An 18851-nucleotide genomic window follows, 5' to 3' on the forward strand; every position below is an offset into this window, starting at 1 on the left:
GGTGATGTGCATCCACAGAGACTTAAAAGACTACCCCACCACGCTGGTGTCTCTGTGTTGGGATCTGGGAGCCTTGTGTCTGGAAGAAGGCTTATAATTTAATTCAAATAGCCTAGTTGCCTAGACTAGTAAACTCCCGTTTCTGGTTAATTAAAACGTAACATTTATTTTATTTCATTTATTAGAAAGATAACATAACGGGAGAACAAGGAATAGTTTAAAACTATAGGTGCGGTAGGGCACTAGTGGTTGTAATAAGGGTTACTTCACCCTTATGTTCTGCCTCCTAGCATTCGTTCATCCCACGCTTCCTTTTTGTCAGCAGTGAACGTACTTTGTTTATCTAGATGAACAATTGCTGGAGATACACTTATTCATTCACCCTGAGTCATTAAGTTTCCATTGATTTTTCTATTTGGCGATTTTCAATCACTCGTTGGGGGAGCTCTCGTGTTAGTTTTTTGATTAGGAGCAGGTGGGACCAAGTGTCATAGCACGGAGTAACTGCAGACTCAATCGTGCATTGACACGAGTGGTTGAAAATCGCCAAATAGAAAAATCAATGGAAACTTAATGACTCAGGGTGAATGAATAAGTGTATCTCCAGCAATTGTTCATCTAGATAAACAAAGTACGTTCACTGCTGACAAAAAGGAAGCGTGGGATGAACGAATGCTAGGAGGCAGAACATAAGGGTGAAGTAACCCTTATTACAACCACTAGTGCCCTACCGCACCTATAGTTTTAAACTATTCCTTGTTCTCCCGTTATGTTATCTTTCTAATAAATGAAATAAAATAAATGTTACGTTTTAATTGACCAGAAACAGGAGTTTACTAGTCTAGCCAACTAGGCTATTTGAATTAAATTATAAGTTGATGATCCCGGGTCTATAGGGTCTTTTGAAAATTATGGAAGAAGGCTTGCTACCTATTTGGCGTGAAAACAGGTTGGTGCTGCTATGCTCAAGGACTCTTTGAGGCAGTATTGCTGCATGGTGTGAATTACCACCAACACCGCAAGGTGACTTTTTGTTTGATTATGACTGCTTGATTAGTCACTTGCCTAAAGTGTGAATAAAACACTGAACTGTTTGATCCAAAGAACTTGTTGTTGCCTCTATACTGCGTCCCCTAATCCTGTCTACCAGTGCAAAACCCCACAATATATATATTAGCACAATAAATCATTGTGTGTCCATATAGTGCTGTTGTTCTTATATCAAGGGTGACGCAAGGGAGGCTCGTCCCTGTCCCCGCCTGCCATTGGCTGCTGCCGCCCGACACCGGATTTTTTCTTCCGTGTAAAGGGAGAAGCAGCAACGGTGGTGTGGGGACCAAAAGCGGCACAGGGAGCGGGGAGTGGGGTAAATATATTACCAGTGAGGGGCCCGGCACATGGGGGGCTGTTTGTGAAATTGGATAACCCCTTTAACTGTTTGAAATCTCTTTTTATTAGATAAGCAAATAAACAATCATCATGTCGCATGTAGCGCAGCACAGCGTATGTCACATCACAATCAAATCTAGTCATAGATCATCAAAGGCAATGCCTAACAATACAGGTTAGGGTGTGACAACCACTTTTCTAGGGCTAAAGGGCCCCTGAAATGATTGATCTTACAATGCGTCTGGGTAACGTTCATCACATAACACATCAATAAGGGGAAGGGGAATAAGGGGAGTAACAGACCCAACAGTGTGTCGACCCAAAGATGGAATTTACATTCTGCTCAGAAATATCTATAAGGGTAATATTGTTTACAATATCAAAGGCATGGTGTAGCATAACTGGATTATATCGCCAGCAATGATCAGATTAGAGAAGAAAGAAATAAATAAAGAAGGAAGTGGAAGGGGTATTGTCTAGCTATTGTAAGAGGTGACCATCTACCTGCATTTCTAATCAGATTCCCACAGTTGGGAGTTGAGAAGGTTTGATCTATAATCTAGCCATGGTTGCCAAACCTGCAGAAATCTATTTCTGCTATGATAAGTCCAGCCTATCAGCTCCTCCATCTGACATATTTGATGGACCCTGTTGCGCCACATCTTCAGCTTTGGTGGATCAACTGCTCTCCATTTAACTGGAATTAAAAGCTTTGCAGCCATAAGTAAATGAGTAGCCAAATTATTTTTCCCGGGACGGAAGTTGGAGGTGGGCATCCAGAGTAGTACTAACTGAGCTGAAAGCTTCAGGGTCATTGTACAGATCATGTTAATGGCAGATTCTACATCTGCCCAGAAGGATTTGATGGCAGGACAAGCCCACCAGATATGGGACATGGAACCGGTGGCAGCAGAACATCTCCAACAGAGATCCGTGGATAGCAGATGGATTTTAAAGAGGTACTCAGGGGTTCTATACCATCGCATCGCTGTTTTAACAGAATTTTCTTGGATTTTAATGCACTTGGAAAAGCCGTGCGAGGATTTTTGAATCCAATTACTTTCAGCCTCATTAAATTCAAGTTGGAGCTCTCTTCCCCACTCAGCGACCCAGGGTGGTATGTTAGAGTCTCTCGCTTTTAGAATCTGTCTATAAATGAGGGTAGTGCATTTATGGGGTAGGTGTGGGAGTAATACATAATTCTCTAACCATGACGGGTCAGGCAGTGGAATATACTTAGATGACATAAATTGTTTACAGGCGTTCTCAAAGTCATTAATTTGGATAAAGTCTTTACCAAGAGCAGGCTCACCCGAGAGGGCAGTATAGAAGTTGGATGAAGGCTGTATCCCCTTCATGTCTCCTAATCTGTGGTGTGACATTGATAACCAGATGTCTGATGGAAATTTAATTCGTGGAAATATTAATGTGGGAATGACTGAAATAGGGGCTAGTGGAGAAATCTTGTCCTGAGTGGAAGTTAACCCCAAGAATTTATGGCAAATATGAAGCATTGCTTTGGTAAGTTCGCTTACAATTTTGATTTCTTCTCCTGCTCTCTCGGGTGTCCATAGCCTATGAAATAGCTCCCTACCCAACAAGGCTAATTCAAGGTCAATATGCATACAGTGCGTCTCTTGTCTGGCAAGTTTAAGCCATCTTTCCAAGCTAATGGCCTGTATGTAGGTCAATAGGTCAGGGAGATACCCCCATATTTCTTCCTTCGGGAAAGGAGGCGAAAGGACATTCTGGGGCGCTTCTTGTCCCATAAGTAACTGCTCATGATAGATTGTAGTTTATTGATAAAACTAATAGGTATCGAGATGGGTAAGGCTCTCAAGGTGTAGATTATCAACGGCAGTATGTATGTGGTGAGTACATTTTTCCTGCCTAACCAGGTCAGGAAAGGAGAACTGCTCCTGGAGAGAATTGAGGTAACTTTGGAGAGAAGTGGGGGAAAATTAAGACTGAACAACAACTTGGGATTCGTTGGGATCATCACTCCCAAGTATTTTATCGCTTGCGCTGGCCATTTAAATGGTGTAAGGGCTTTGACTTTAGTACGCAGGGCAGTAGGAAGGGAAATTCCAAGGGCCTCCGACTTATCAAAGTTTATCTTAAAATTTGAGATCACCCCAAAAGACTCAAAAACCTGCATAACCTCCGGCAACGCCTCTTCAGGATTAGATAGTAGGAGCAGCAAGTCATCCGCAAAAGCAGCCATCTTGTGGACGAATTTACCTAGTTTCACCCCTTTGATCGTGGAAGATTGGCGGAATTTAAGCAGGAGTGTCTCTAGGGTGAGGACAAATAAGGTGGGAGATAATGGACATCCCTGACGGGTACCATTTCTAATTTGGAAGGCGTTCGATAGGGTGCCGTTAACTAATATTCTCGCTGATGGTGCAGAATAAAGTGTAAAAATAGCTCTGATAAAATCCTCTGGGAAACCAAAAGCTTGTAATACTTTACCCATATAGGCCCAGCTGACCCTATCGAACGCCTTTTCCGCATCAGTACCTAAAAGCACAAGGGGAGAATTAGATTTGATGGAGTGGGTAATCGTATGTATAACTCTACTGATGTTATGCCTGCCCTCTCTTCCTGCAACGAATCCTACCTGTTCTTCACCCACAAGCCCAGGAAGCAACACCGACATCCTGCTGTTAAGCAATTTAGCCCACCACTTCAGATCGGTATTCAGCAGCGAGATTGGCCTGTAACTTCCACATGCCTCTTTATCTTTCCCTTCTTTATGGATAATCGTAATGTGTGCTTCCTGAGCCTGTGGGGTCAGAGAGCCACCTTTAAGGAGGAGATTACAAGCTGAAGCAAAGTGTGGGATTAATATGTCTTTATACTTTTTATAGTAAGAAATTGGAAAGCCGTCAGGCCCAGGGCTCCTACCTGAAGGGATGGACATAAGAACCTTTTCCACCTCTTCTATTGTGACTGGCTGAAGTAGCTGATGTATATCATCCGCAGCTAACCTTGGGATGTTGATGGAGCTGAGAAACTCAGATGAACGAGCCTCAATTTGCTGGCTAGTGAGGGGTACCGGGAGGTTATACAAGTTCGAATAAAAGGAGCAAAACTCCTGGGCTATCGCCGGGGTATTAATAAGTCGGAGGCCCGAAGCGGATTTGATGGTTGGAGACTAATTTAGAACCTCTGTTTCCATGAAGATATTGTTTGAAGCGCAACACCTTCAAGGCCCCAGCTGCCCTAATGTTCAAAAGGTCAATGACCTTATGCCTTAGACACTTAAGTGACACCAGGTCCTCTTCTGTTTTTGTTTTCTTGTGGAGAATTTCAAGTGTGGAGATTTGTTGAAGGAGGGAGTCTAATTGTTTCTGTCTCCGTTTTTTTGGCACTAGAGCCTAGACTAATGAGTTCCCCTCTGATTACAACCTTATGAGCCTCCCACAGTGACGTTCCCTTAGTAAGATCACTAGTATTCTCTAAGAAGTAGTTTTTGAGGCACTGTTCAATGGCTTTTTTATGGGATTCCTCTTCTAGGAGCGTCTCATTTAACCTCCAGACCCAGGATCTCGGAGGCAGCTCATTGATTCTCACCTTCACACTCACCGGCGCATGGTCGGAAATGGTTATGTTACCAATCTTGGCCTCAGTAACCGAGGACAGTAGGTGATTTGCAAGGAAAATGTAGTCTAAGCGCTGATATGAATTGTGCGTCAGCGAGTGAAAAGTGTAATCCTTTCCCTCAGGATGGAGAATGCGCCAGACATCCGAGATCCCTAAGTCCCTTAGAGTAATAAGTAATTTCCTCAGCTGTCTTCTTGAGGTAGGGCGACCTATAGAGGTCGAGTCTATAGAAGGATCGAGTGTGAGGTTAAGATCCCCTCCCAAAATGAGAAATCCCTCTTTAAATGTTTTTAAGGCCTCCAGGGTGTGAAGCAGCCAGATGACCTGCCTGTTGTTTGGGGCATACAGGTTGGCTATAGTAAACATGGTGTTTGCAACTTTGCCTTTTAAGAAAAGAAAACGGCCCTCAGGATCCGCTAGTTTGGCCTCCAGGGTAAAGGGAAAGCTCTGTCCTAGGGCTATAGAGACGCCCCTGGCAGCCGAGGAGTAAGAGGCATGATGCCAGACAGGAAAATGTTTATTTTCTGTTTTGAGTATATGTAGGTGTCTAAAATGGGTCTCCTGCAAAAGGACTAAATCAGCTCCTTCTCTTCGAAGTGTATGGTATATTTGGCTCCTTTTCTGTGGTGTGTGTTTATGCCATTGACATTGAGGGATAACACCCTTATGTCAGACATGGTGAAAATGGGCGGATCTAAGCAGTAGAGCTATGTGACCAGGTGAGGGCGACACAGGGTAACAGTAGAACAATGAATATGAACATAACATTTAGAGAAGGGATTGAAGGTAAGTGCTATACAGGTAACAATTACCTAGAGGGTCAGGGACCCCGGCAGGGGGAAAACTAGTGTGTAAACACCCCAGAGCCAGAGCCCACACCCCAAACCCAAAGCATAAGAATAGACAGTGGATTTGTATAGACCCTGAGCAAAGCACAATCAGCAGGTTCTATATCATAGATAACAACCAGACGATGGCTTATGGACAAGGTAAGGGTAGAGGGAAAAAAGCAATATGGAGGGAGAAAGAAAGGGAAGAGGCAAAGACAAACAAATAATGTAAAGTATACCAATGGCCCTTATGTCAGGTTAAGCAAATTGAAGAAACAATTATAAGAGGCATTGGCACAATAATATAATAATCAGGCAGAGGGCATAAAACCTGAGTCCTGTAAAGCTGGAGCACAGCAGCGGTGGAGTCCCAAAAACGATGGGCTCCGGTGATCCGGAACAATGCGGAATCCCAGGAAAAGTCTCACAGGAGCAGGTTAGGGAATTCTTTTCTTCGGAGACTTCTTCTTTTGCGCTAAGCACCAGCCCTCTGACTGTGGCAGGTTTGGAAGTTCTGTAGTTGGATCGCAGGGGAGCCATGATTGAATATCAAGAACTTCTGTACCCAGGGCCTCCCAAATAGGTGGCAGATCTTCTGGGAGTCTCACTGTGAATTGTTTACCTCCTATGGCGGTGCTAAGGCCGAAAGGGAACAGCCATCTGACAGGTAGCTTCTTTTCTCTAAGCATCGTGGTCAGTGGGCGCAGATTTCTGCGCTTAGCTAACGTGCTAGCCGCTAGGTCTTGGAATAAAAGCACTTTATGGCCGTCTAAGGAGGCATCCCCCTTCTCCCTTGCTGCTCTCAGGACAGCAGCGGTATCCAGAAAGTTCATGAGGGCGCAAACCACATCTCTAGGCGGCTCACCTGCGGGCGGTTTTGGCCTGAGCGCTCTGTGCGCTCTTTCTATAACGATGGCGGCGGCCTGTTCTTCTCCTACAAGGGAGGCAAATATACCGCGAACGGTGTCTGTCAGGCCCTCTGCTTGAACCGTCTCAGGTATGCCTCTCAGGCGGACGTTTTTCCTCCGACCCCTATTTTCCTGGTCTTCCAGGTTCAGGAAAGCTGTGTTAATCATTTTGGATACCAGCTTCAGATGGTCTTGAACTCCTGCTTCCCGCTGGATCATTTGATCATGGCTATCCTCCAGGCTTTCCACTCGGTGGCCAAGCTGTAGAAACTCGGCCTTTATGTCCGATAGTTCCCTCATGACCGGAGTAAGGGCTTGGGTCAGAGATTGCTGGAGAAAGCTACGGGTGAGAGGTAGGGAGTCCGACTCACTTTTGCTGTATGTTTCGGCATCAGAGCTGTCTGCGTCCGAATCGGCTCCTTCCCGCTCAGAGAGGTTGTGCGCCTCTCGCGCCATCTTGCCACCATCGGGGTGCGACGTAGATCTCCTGTTAAGGAACTTATTCAAGTCCCCCTGGGTTTTCTTTGTCTTCAAAGTGGCCCCGGAGGCATTGTCTTTGTCTCTAAGAGTTTTCCCCATCTTGGGATCAGTTTCCACTGAATAAAGCTAAAGTAGCTGGGCTAGTGGTGTGGAGCTCAGGTGAAGACGACCTACACCATGGCTTGCTGGCTCCGCCCCCTAACCCCTTTAACTGCATGGTGGTAATGCTGGTTTACAAATACTAGTTTTTATTCAGTAACAGTCACTATATAGTGGTCATAGTCTGGCAGTATTATTTGGACCTTGCATATAATGGTTACTGTTGAGCGCGAATATTCAAATAGTGAATTTTTATCGTGAATATCGTCTCTTCGAAAATTCGCAAATATTTAGAATAGAGCGCTATATATTTGTAAAATTGAATATTCTTTTTTTTTTTTTTTTACACAGTACACATCAGGTGATCATACCTCCCTTCTTCTAGCTTGTGGGCAAATGAGAAGGCTTTGTCACAGCTTAGCAACATACCTAGCAACCAATAGAAAAGTTGCCTACCCCTTACTATTGCCAAGAATTCGCAAGTGCAAATATATTGGAGCACTCTATCTGCATATAAAGCTATTCTAATGTTCTGCCGTGCCAACCATTTTCTCCAGCTTGAAAAATGTAGCATAAGTGACCCACTCCTGTATTTCGCGCGCATTACGCGAATATTACATTGCCGATTTTCGCAATCAAGAATATAATCTTGAATTTTCGAATTCGTGAATATATGACGAATATTCTACATGTACGTTATTTTTTTGTGTGGGTGGGGGAATATATCTTGTGTCTCTGATCTTTTAAGATCCTAGCAATGCCCCCTGAAAGCACTAAAGATCAGTTTTGCAGCTCTCCGCACACCTCCTTCAGAACTGACTGAATGTATTGTGGTATTGAATTGACTGTATTGTTAGTACAATACTTCAGCACTTGGTGCACTGGTCACATTATGGTGGCTGTTATGTTATATTTCCCCTGTAGGGAACCATTTCTTAAAATATGAAGCACACCCCTGCTAAGAACAATCCGTCTTCTAGGTCTACTGAAAGATGGAGATGTAAGACAGTGATGGACGAACATCGGCCGGGACGGTTTGCGAACGCAATCAAATGTTCGTGAACCACAAGTTCGCGGCGAGCCCCTGTCACGATAGGTAGGTAAGCGGGGAAATAACCAAACACAGGAAAACAAACAGAACAAATGACTAGGCCCAAAAGCTAGGGAGAAAAGGGTCACCTCCTAGCGATCCCTAAAAGTTTTCCCTAAACTGCTGTGCCCATGTGCATACCCTAATGGTGGATATGCACATGCCTTCGTGCCTAAACCTATACACCCTGGGCAAACCCTCAGGGCCGGTTCTAGGTGAAATGGGGCCCTGGGGCGGAAAACGATAAGGGCCCCCCCCCCACATGACACTTGCTGACTTTAACGTCCCTAAGGTTGGTTGATTAAACTGGATCGGATCCATCCATCCCAGGCACCATCTCACCCGTCCCAGTGCCAGTATACTAGCCCGCCCTGGTTCTGTTTGGACAGTTGGACTGGAGAAATGTGCATTGGGGGGGGGGGGCAGTTACGGGTAGTACCAGTAACTGAAACCCCCCGGCCCCCACCCGCCCCCCCCAAATGCACATTTCTCCAGTCCAACTGACTCCAAACACAAACAGAACCAGGGCCGCAGGCCGGGCTAGTAGTACACTGGGACGGCCCGGACGGGTGAGATGGTGCCGGACAAAGTAAGTCAGTGAGTGGGAAACACTGGGAATGGATGGATGGATCATGGATCCGATCCAGTTTCATTAACAACAACAAAACAATGTAAGGCTACTTTCACACTTGCGGCAGGACGGATCCGGCAGGCTGGTCTCCCTGTTGGATCCGTCCTTCCGCTGTTTCGCCGTATCGCCGGACCGCCGCTCCGTCCCCATTGACTATAATGGGGACGGGGGCTGAGCTCCGGCGCAGCACTGCGAAAGCCGCCAGACTAAAAAGTCGGACATGCACGAATTTTTAGTCCGGCGGCTTTCGCCGTGCTGCGCCGGAGCTCAGCCCCCGTCCCCATTATAGTCAATGGGTACGGAGCGGCGGTCCGGCGATACGGCGAAACAGCGGAAGGACGGATCCGACAGGGAGACCAGCCTGCCGGATCCGTCCTGCCGCAAGTGTGAAAGTACCCTAACCAATGAACCAACCTACCAGACTGGAACTTGGCTGGGGGCTGGCTGCCTTCTGACTGTGGGCGGCGGGCCTTCCCTGGCGCTGCTGGCAGAGTGTCAGACTGGGCTCTCTGGGCTGGGCTGTGGCTGGCCTGGCCAATGGTATCCAACAATCCGTATCCGCTTCCTTGCTTGCTTTGCTAGTTGCTCCTTCTCCTTGCCTCAATGCCATTGCCAATGCCTCCTGCTCAGTGCACCTTAAGTACTATCCGATTCATTCCTCCAAGCAAGTTCTCTGCTCTGGGCGAGTGGGCGTAGCCTGTGGCAATGTACGTCAGCCAGACGCAGACGTGCCTGCCTGTGCCGTGCATGACGCTGGTGCTCCAGTCTTGAATCTCTTAAAGAGACAAGCAGCGGCAGCGCAGCGCAGGCACAGTCAGTAGCCGCCTGTGCCCGGCGGGGGGCCCCTCCACACTTGACTGCAGAGTGACGAGTGCCGAGTCCAGACACTCCAGTCGACCAGCCGCCCAGTGAGTTAGTTTAATTTATTAATTACATTACTGCCGTCCAGACACTGTCTGTCACTGTCTGTGTCATGTCATTGTTGTGACACTGACACCAAATTGAGAAGAATCAATTATATAGATAAGATAATATAATAGTAGTTGCGGCCGGGCCGGTGCTAGGGGCCGGGGGCCCCCTAAGTAGCGGGGGCCCAGGGGCAATTGCCCCCCTTGCCTCTATGGTAGCGCCGGCCCTGCAAACCGTAAGCTGTAGGGAAAAGGGAAGAGGCAACCTGCTTCTTCAAACCAGGAGGAAGCAAGCGTCTCCCTAGAGGCCTAGATAAAACACACAATGGGAAATAACGGGGAGGACTTATCTTAGAGCAGAGCTGGAGAAGACGATCCACCACACATCCAGAGCTCATAGGAAAGAACTATAACCCGCACAGGCCACTGGGGAAGGAGGGATAAATAGCCTCACTAACAATCAAACCCAGTACACCTGAGGGAAGGTGGATCCAGCTCAAACTCAAACCAAAACAAACAGAGAAGTCAGACATGTGCAGCCAGTCTGACAGACCTCCGCACATTCACAGGGCAAGGCGTGACAGCCCCATTCACTTTAATGTCAGGAGAACCTGAAAAACCTTCAGCTGATATTTGCAGCCACCGAATACTTAGTAGAAGTGTACAAATAGTCCCACAACATGGACAGTGACATAGTAGAGGGGGATCAATGACAAAAATTAAAAAAATATGTATCTTAATCAAGAGACATTTTTATGTGTCTTAAAGGGAAATTCTCTGAAATGTGCCCTGTTGGAGCCTAGAAAAATTTTAAATTAGGCATTCACCTGACATAAAAGAAAATTATGATTATGTGGCTCGAGGTAAATTATGCGTTAACTGATTAACAATTTTACTGTAGCCCACTTTTTTTTCCACTTTTTTTGGGGGGGCAACTGGTATATCACACCAGTAGAAATTATTTGTTCTAATGTAGTTTTTCCCTATCTGTAGCTGAGGTATCGCAGCAAAACTGCAAACCAATATTGCACTACCCAACTGTACTATATAGAAAGTATATAATTGGTATATACCCCTGCTATACCCCTGGTATACACCCCTGCTTCAATCAGTTTTTTGGGGGGGCAACTAGTATATCACACCAGAAGAAATTATTTGTTCCAATAGCGTTGGGCTCTCTGTGTAGCTGCAGTATCACAGCAGAACCGCACACAACTGCTGCCCAATACAAGTGCACTATAATATACTTTCTATGTTAGAAAGTATATTATAAGTATTTTACACCCCTCACTGAGTCACACCTATCGATAGCACACCTATACCAGTCCTTAAAAGGACTTTTGTGGCCCTATTAGCTAGCATTTGGTGTCCCTAACAGTCTGTCCCTGCTCCACACAGCAACCTCTCCCTACACTGGGAAAAGACTGAATGTACAATGGCGGCCAGATCAGGTTTATTTATAAGGTAGGGGGTTTGTCCATGTGCTGTAACGTCTTAATTGGCTGTCCTGTACCACCTGATGGATGTGTCATGGGTCAAAGTTCTTCACAATGTAAAAGAATATGGCGCCGGCGGACATCGCCATATGTTCGCCGAATCGCGAACGAGCAAAGTTTGCCGCGAAACAACCACCGGGCGAACCGCAAGGCCATCTCTACTGTAAAATGCAGAGGCAGGCTTTTCAGCCTATCTATCTACCGTATCTATCTATCTATCTATACTGAACGAAAATATAAACGCAACACTTTCGGTTTTGCTCCCATTTTGCATGAGCTGAACTCAAAGATCTGAAACATTTTCTACATACACAAAAGACTCATTACTCTCAAATATTGTTCACAAATCTGTCTAAATCTGTGTTAGTGAGCACTTCTCCTTTGCCGAGATAATCCATCCCACCTCACAGGTGTGTCATATCAAGGTGCGGATTAGACAGCATGAATATTGCACAGGTGTGCCTTAGACTGCCCACAATAAAAGGCCAAATGTTGAGTTTGATCACACAGCACAATGCCATAGATGTCGCAATGTTTGAGGGAAAGTGCAATTGGCATGCTGACTGCAGGAATGTCTACCAGAGCTGTTGCCCGTGCAATGAATGTCCATTTTTCTACCATAAGCCGTCTCCAAAGGCGTTTCAGAGAATTTGGCAGTATATCCAACCGGCCTTACAACCGCAGACCACGTGTAACCACACCAGCCCAGGACCTCCACATCCAGCATATTCACCTCCATGATAGCTGCAGCAATAATTGGTTTGCATAACCAAAGAATTTCTGCACAAACTGTCATAAACCGTCACAGGGAAGCTCATCTGCATGCTCGTCGTCCTCATCGAGGTCTTGACCTGACTGCAGTTCGTCGTCGTAACCGATTTGAGTGGGCAAATGCTCACATTCGATGGTGTCTGGCACGTTCGAGAGGCGTTTTGTTTATGGATAAGTCCCAGTTTTCACTGTTCAGGGCAGATGGCAGACAGTGTGTGTGTCATTGTGTGGGTGAGCGGTTTGCTGATGTCAACGTTGTGGATCGAGTGGCCAATAGTGGTAGTGGGGTTATGGTATGGGCAGGTGTATGTTATGGACAACGAACACAGCTGTATTTTATTGATGGCATTTTGAATGCACACAGATACCGTGGCGAGAATCTGAGTGGCATTGTTGTGCCATTCATTTACGACCATCACCTCATGTTGCACCCATTGAGCATGTTTGGGATTCTCTGGATCAGCGTATACGACAGCGTGTTCCAGTTCCTGCCAATATTCTGCAACTTTGCACAGCTATTGAAGAGGAGTGAACCAACACTCCACAGGCCACAATCAACAACCTGATCAACTCTATGCGACGGAGATGTGTTGCACTTTGTGAAGCAAATGGTGGCCACACCAGATACTGACTGGTTTTCTGACACCCCCCAACCCTCCAGTAAGGCAAAACTGTGCACATTTCAGAGCGGCCTTTTATTGTGGGCAGTCTAAGGCAGTGTTTCCCAACCAGCGTGCCTCCAGCTGTTGCAAAACTACAACTCCCAGCATGCCCGCACAGCCTTTGGCTGTGCGGGCATGCTGGGAGTTGTAGTTTTGCAACAGCTGGAGGCACACTGGTTGGGAAACACTGGTCTAAGGTACACCTGTGCAATATTCATGCTGTCTAATCAGCACCTTGATATGCCACACCTGTGAGGTGGGATGGATTATCTCGGCAAAGGAGAAGTGCTCACTAACACAGATTTAGACAGATTTGTGAACAATATTTGAGAGTAATGAGTCTTTTGTGTATGTAGAAAATGTTTCAGATCTTTGAGTTCAGCTCATGCAAAATGGGAGCAAAACGAAAGTGTTGCGTTTATATTTTTGTTCAGTGTAGATAGATAGATAGATAGATAGATAGATACGGTAGATAGATAGGCTGAAAAGCCTGCCTCTGTATCTTACAGTAGAGATGGCCTTGCGGTTCGCCCGGCGGTCATTTCGCGGCGAACAGGCGAACATATGGCGATGTCCGCCGGCGCTATATTCTTTTACATTATGAAGAACTTTGACCCATGACACATCCATCAGGTGGTACAGGACAGCCAATTGAGACATTTCAGCACATGGACATACCCCCTACCTTATAAATAAACCTGATCTGGCCGCCATTTTACATTCAGTGTTTTGCCAGTGTAGGGAGAGGTTGCTGTGTGGAGCAGGGACAGACTGTTAGGGACACCAAACGCTAGCTAATAGGGCCACAAAAGTCCTTTTAAGGACTGGTATAGGTGTGCTATCGATAGGTGTGACTTAGTGAGGGGTGTGAAATACTCATAATATACTTTCTAACATAGAAAGTACACTCACCTAAAGAATTATTAGGAACACCATACTAATACGGTGTTGGACCCCCTTTTGCCTTCAGAACTGCCTTAATTCTATGTGGCATTGATTACACAAGGTGCTGATAGCATTCTTTAGAAATGTTGGCCCATATTGATAGGATAGCATCTTGCAGTTGATGGAGATTTGAGGGATGCACATCCAGGGCACGAAGCTCCCGTTCCACCACATCCCAAAGATGCTCTATTGGGTTGAGATCTGGTGACTGTGGGGGCCATTTTAGTACAGTGAACTCATTGTCATGTTCAAGAAACCAATTTGAAATGATTCGAGCTTTGTGACATGGTGCATTATCCTGCTGGAAGTAGCCATCAGAGGATGCATACATGTTGTCATTCTGTTTACGTCAAATTGGGACTCAATGTCTTTCTCTGTTGAGACCATTTGAATGTCTCAACAGAAATCGAGACTCATCAGACCAGGCAACATTTTTCCAGTCTTCAACAGTCCAATTTTGGTGAGCTCGTGCAAATTGTAGCCTCTTTTTTCTATTTGTAGTGGAGATGAGTGGTACCCTGTGGGGTCTTCCGCTGTTGTAGCCCATCCACCTCAAGGTTGTGCGTGTTGTAGCTTCACAAATGCTTTGCTGCATACCTCGGCTGTAACGAGTGGTTATTTCAGTCAACGTTGCTCTTCTATCAGCTTGAATCAGTCGGCCCATTCTCCTCTGACCTCTAGCATCCACAAGGCATTTTCGCCCACAGGACTGCCGCATACTGGATGTTTTTCCCTTTTCACACCATTCTTTGTAAACCCTAGAAATGGTTGTGCGTGAAAATCCCAGTAACTGAGCAGATTGTGAAATACTCAGACCGGCCCGTCTGGCACCAACAACCATGCCACGCTCAAAATTGCTTAAATCACCTTTCTTTCCCATTCTGACATTCAGTTTGGAGTTCAGGAGATTGTCTTGACCAGGAGCACCCCCCTAAATGCATTGAAGCAACTGCCATGTGATTGGTTGACTAGATAATTGCATTAATGAGAAATACAACAGGTGTTCCTAATAATTCTTTAGGTGAGTGTATATTATAGTGCATTTGTATTGTGCGGCAGTTGTGTGCGGTTCTGCTGCTATACTGCAGCTATACAGAGGGGCAAACGCTATTGGAACAAATAAATAAGTGTTGCTTTTATATTTTTGTTTAGTGTATCTATCTATCCATCCATCCATCTAGTGTCTATCTATCTATCTATCTATCTATCTATCTATCTATCTATCTATCCATCAATCCATCTAGTGTCTATCTAATTATCTATCTTAGTTAGTGTGTGCTGGGAAGACAAAAGAGAGCTGCACTGCCAGCGACCAGCACCGACAGTAAGGGTTCTATGTCCCTGTATGTAACACTTTTAGCACTAATCGCTTGCAGCCCTGCTCTTCTCTATCTTCCTAGAGTGTCCTTGGTTACATAGTAAGCACTGGCAAGATAGAGGTGCTGCCAGGGATCAGCAGAAGGTACTGTGTCTATGTATGGAACACATACTTTCAGGGCTGTTCACTGACAGCACTCACTAACTAACCAGGAACAGAGCTGGGAAGATAGAGTGGAGTGCTGATGCAACGGGCGCCTCCCCCTAGGGCCCTCTATGCAATGCGACACAGGTATAGGAATGCTGAGTGGTATAGTGCGGCTTTGTGTGTGTCACCGTACTCCTACCTGGATACGGCTGGACCCCAGGCTTTGGCTCCGAAGCAATAAATATGGGGAATAATTAAAAAAAGATAGTATGACTCTGGCACTCAATTATGTGGGTCACATAGAACGTGGCAGTTTATTACAGCAATTGATTATTATAAAATCACATTAAAAAAATATGCAATAAAATACAATCTCACACAATAAATGATGAAATCAATAAAGTAGAATAAAATAAAATGAAATAAAATAAAACCGCAGGATAAATGCACACTGGCAAAACTATGTCGAAGTTTATATAGGTCTTGTCCTTCGATCAAATATGATAATTTAAATGCATATAGTTCATAGGAAATAAATAATTCCAGGTCTAAGACTGTTTTTGGAGAGAAAGTCACTTCTTTAATTGTCACTGTGTTCTCTCAGAAGTATTCCCTTAGGTAGGGACAATGCAGACAGTGAATAGAACCGGAGAACGGGACCTTAATATTCCGGTTGGTATTATTGTTGAATATAAGTGGTGAGATCTTTGATCTTTGTGAAAGATCCGGACTAACTGCAGAGGACCGATGATAATCTGATCTGTGGAGCGCTCCATAAAAAATCTTCGAATTAATATTCGTAAAAAAGACCGGACCAAACAGGCAAGTCCCGCGAGACAAATACCACGTGACCCGGAAGTCGCGGACGAGGACGCCAAACGGGAGAAGTAGACGCCGGTACATGGTGGTGAGTGGAGACCTGAGAGAAGTAATCTCCAAGTGGCGTTCCCGATACAACAGGGGGTAAGATATCAATTCACGCCTTACTCACCACTTATATTCAACAATAATACCAACCGGAATATTAAGGTCCCCTTCTCCGGTTCTATTCACTGTCTGCATTGTCCCTACCTAAGGGAATACTTCTGAGAGAACACAGTGACAATTAAAGAAGTGACTTTCTCTCCAAAAACAGTCTTAGACCTGGAATTATTTATTTCCTATGAACTATATGCGATTAAATTATCATATTTGATCGAAGGACAAGACCTATATAAACTTCGACATAGTTTTGCCAGTGTGCATTTATCCTGCGGTTTTATTTTATTTCATTTTATTTTATTCTACTTTATTGATTTCATCATTTATTGTGTGAGATTGTATTTTATTGCATATTTTTTAAATGTGATTTTATAATAATCAATTGCTGTAATAAACTGCCACGTTCTATGTGACCCACATAATTGAGTGCCAGTCTCATACTATCTTTTTTTAATTGTCTCTTATACTGATTGGGTGATCAGTTTCAGACTAGAGCACCAGTTCCAGGCTGTAAAGGAGGTGAGCTATCCACTCTAGTGCCATTATAAATATGGGGAATAATTGAGGAATTTGCAAGAAAAATTGAGTCCAGACCTTGTATATAGTTGAACAGCAGCTTTACTTGAAAAAACATTCATCAGAAACAATCTTCAAGCTTTGTCTTGGTCCCAGCAGGCTTTAGCATTAAAACTGTCAGGCAAACTCGACTCTACTACATCTGTTTCTCTCTGGCTCTGCTGTACTGACAGGCTGGCTTTATAATTCTGCTTCTGCTGTATGCTGCACTTCTCTTTTTATGGTCTGTCCCTAGATTAGGACAGGGAACTTTCCTCCTGGCTCCTGAGGCTCTAAGCTTTGGCCTCCATGGCCAGCAGAGCTGAGGGTGCTCGGGCTGGCTTGGGCACGTCCAGCAGAGACGTGCCCTGCACACCTTCCCCAAGCAGGGGGTAAGGGTACTTTCACACTTGCGTTAAAGTTGTCCGGTATTGAGTTCTGTCTTTGGGGCTCAATAACGGAAAAAAACTAATCCGTTTTATCCTAATGCATTTTGAATTGAGAGCATTCCGTTCAGGATGCATCAGTTCAGTCCATCTAACGTTTTTTGGACGGAGAAAATACCAAAGCATGCTGCAGTTTTCTCTCCAGCCAAAAATACTGATTACTACTTGCTGGAATGCCGGATCCGGCATTAATTTACATTGAAGTGTATTAGTGTATTAAGTGTTCCAGCAAAACGGATCCGGCTTTCCGGTCTGCGCATGTGCAGACCTTTAAAAATGCTAAAAAAGTAATACCGGATCCGTTTTTCCGGATGACACTGGAGAGACGGATCTAGTATTGCAATGCATTTATGAGACAGATCCGTCTTACAAATGCATCTGTTTGCGTCCGGATTGCCGGAAATGCCTGCTGAAATCCTCTGCCGCAAGTGTGAAAGTACCCTAGCTGGACTAACTTCTAACTGGTCCCCACCCTTCCTGCAGGAAATGGGCCTAGCCCACTTCCCTACAGAGAGGGGTTAGAATAGAATGAAGAGTTCTAAGTATAGCTCTGCCGTGCTTGCTGCCACCTGCTGGTGAACCAGGCACATTACATGAATATAACAGTTGCAAACCGATTAGGAATGCACAGTGTGGAGGACCTGGAATAAAGACACAAGATGACATGAGGTTAGACCAATAGAGACAGTAGCAAGGTGCAGAAGTGGTAACACCACTCTGGGGTGTTACACTGATGCTGGCGATCAGAGCTGATGGTAAGTGCATTGTGTTCCTGTGTCCACTTACTGTCAGTACTGACAGGGGTGGGATAACAACAGGTTCCCTACTCAATGGCGGACACACGGTGTCACGACACATATTTACATATACATACACCATATAAATGCAACACACATACATATAAATACACCATATATACACTACACACACGTACCACCCAACTAAGGACCTAAACTATCAGCGGTGCACAAAGCAATGGAAGTGAACATCTCCAGCTGCCGCCGCCAGAGCGCAAGATTGGGACCGGATCTGGAGAACTGGAGGGAACTGGCTGAATCCCTGGCCTGAGTACGGATCATAAGCAGCCCACTTCTGTGCTCACTAACTAATCAAGAATAGAGCTGGGAAGATAGTGGGAAGCAATGCTGCCAGTGATCAGCACTAACAGTAAGTGCACTGTGTTCTTGTGTGCAACACTTAGGCCTCTTTCACACGGGCATTGCGGGAAAATGTGCGGGTGCGTTGCGGGAACAGCCGCGATTTTTCAGCACGAGTGCAAAACATTGTAATGCGTTTTGCACTCGCGTGAGAAAAATCGCGCATGTTTGGTACCCAAACCCGAACTTCTTCACAGAAGTTCGGGCTTAGGATCGGTGTTCTGTAGATTGTATTATTTCCCCTTATAACATGGTTATAAGGGAAAATAATAGTATTCTGAATACAGAATGCAAAGTAAAATAGCGCTGGAGGGGTTAAAAAAAATAACTCACCTTAATCCACTTGATAGCTCCTTCTTTAGGACCTGGGTAAAGGACCTTTGATGACGTCACTCCGGTCATCACATGATCCATCACCATGGTAAAAGATCA

The sequence above is a fragment of the Bufo bufo genome, chromosome 8 (genome assembly GCF_905171765.1).
Source record: "Bufo bufo chromosome 8, aBufBuf1.1, whole genome shotgun sequence".
Classification (NCBI taxonomy): domain Eukaryota; kingdom Metazoa; phylum Chordata; class Amphibia; order Anura; family Bufonidae; genus Bufo; species Bufo bufo.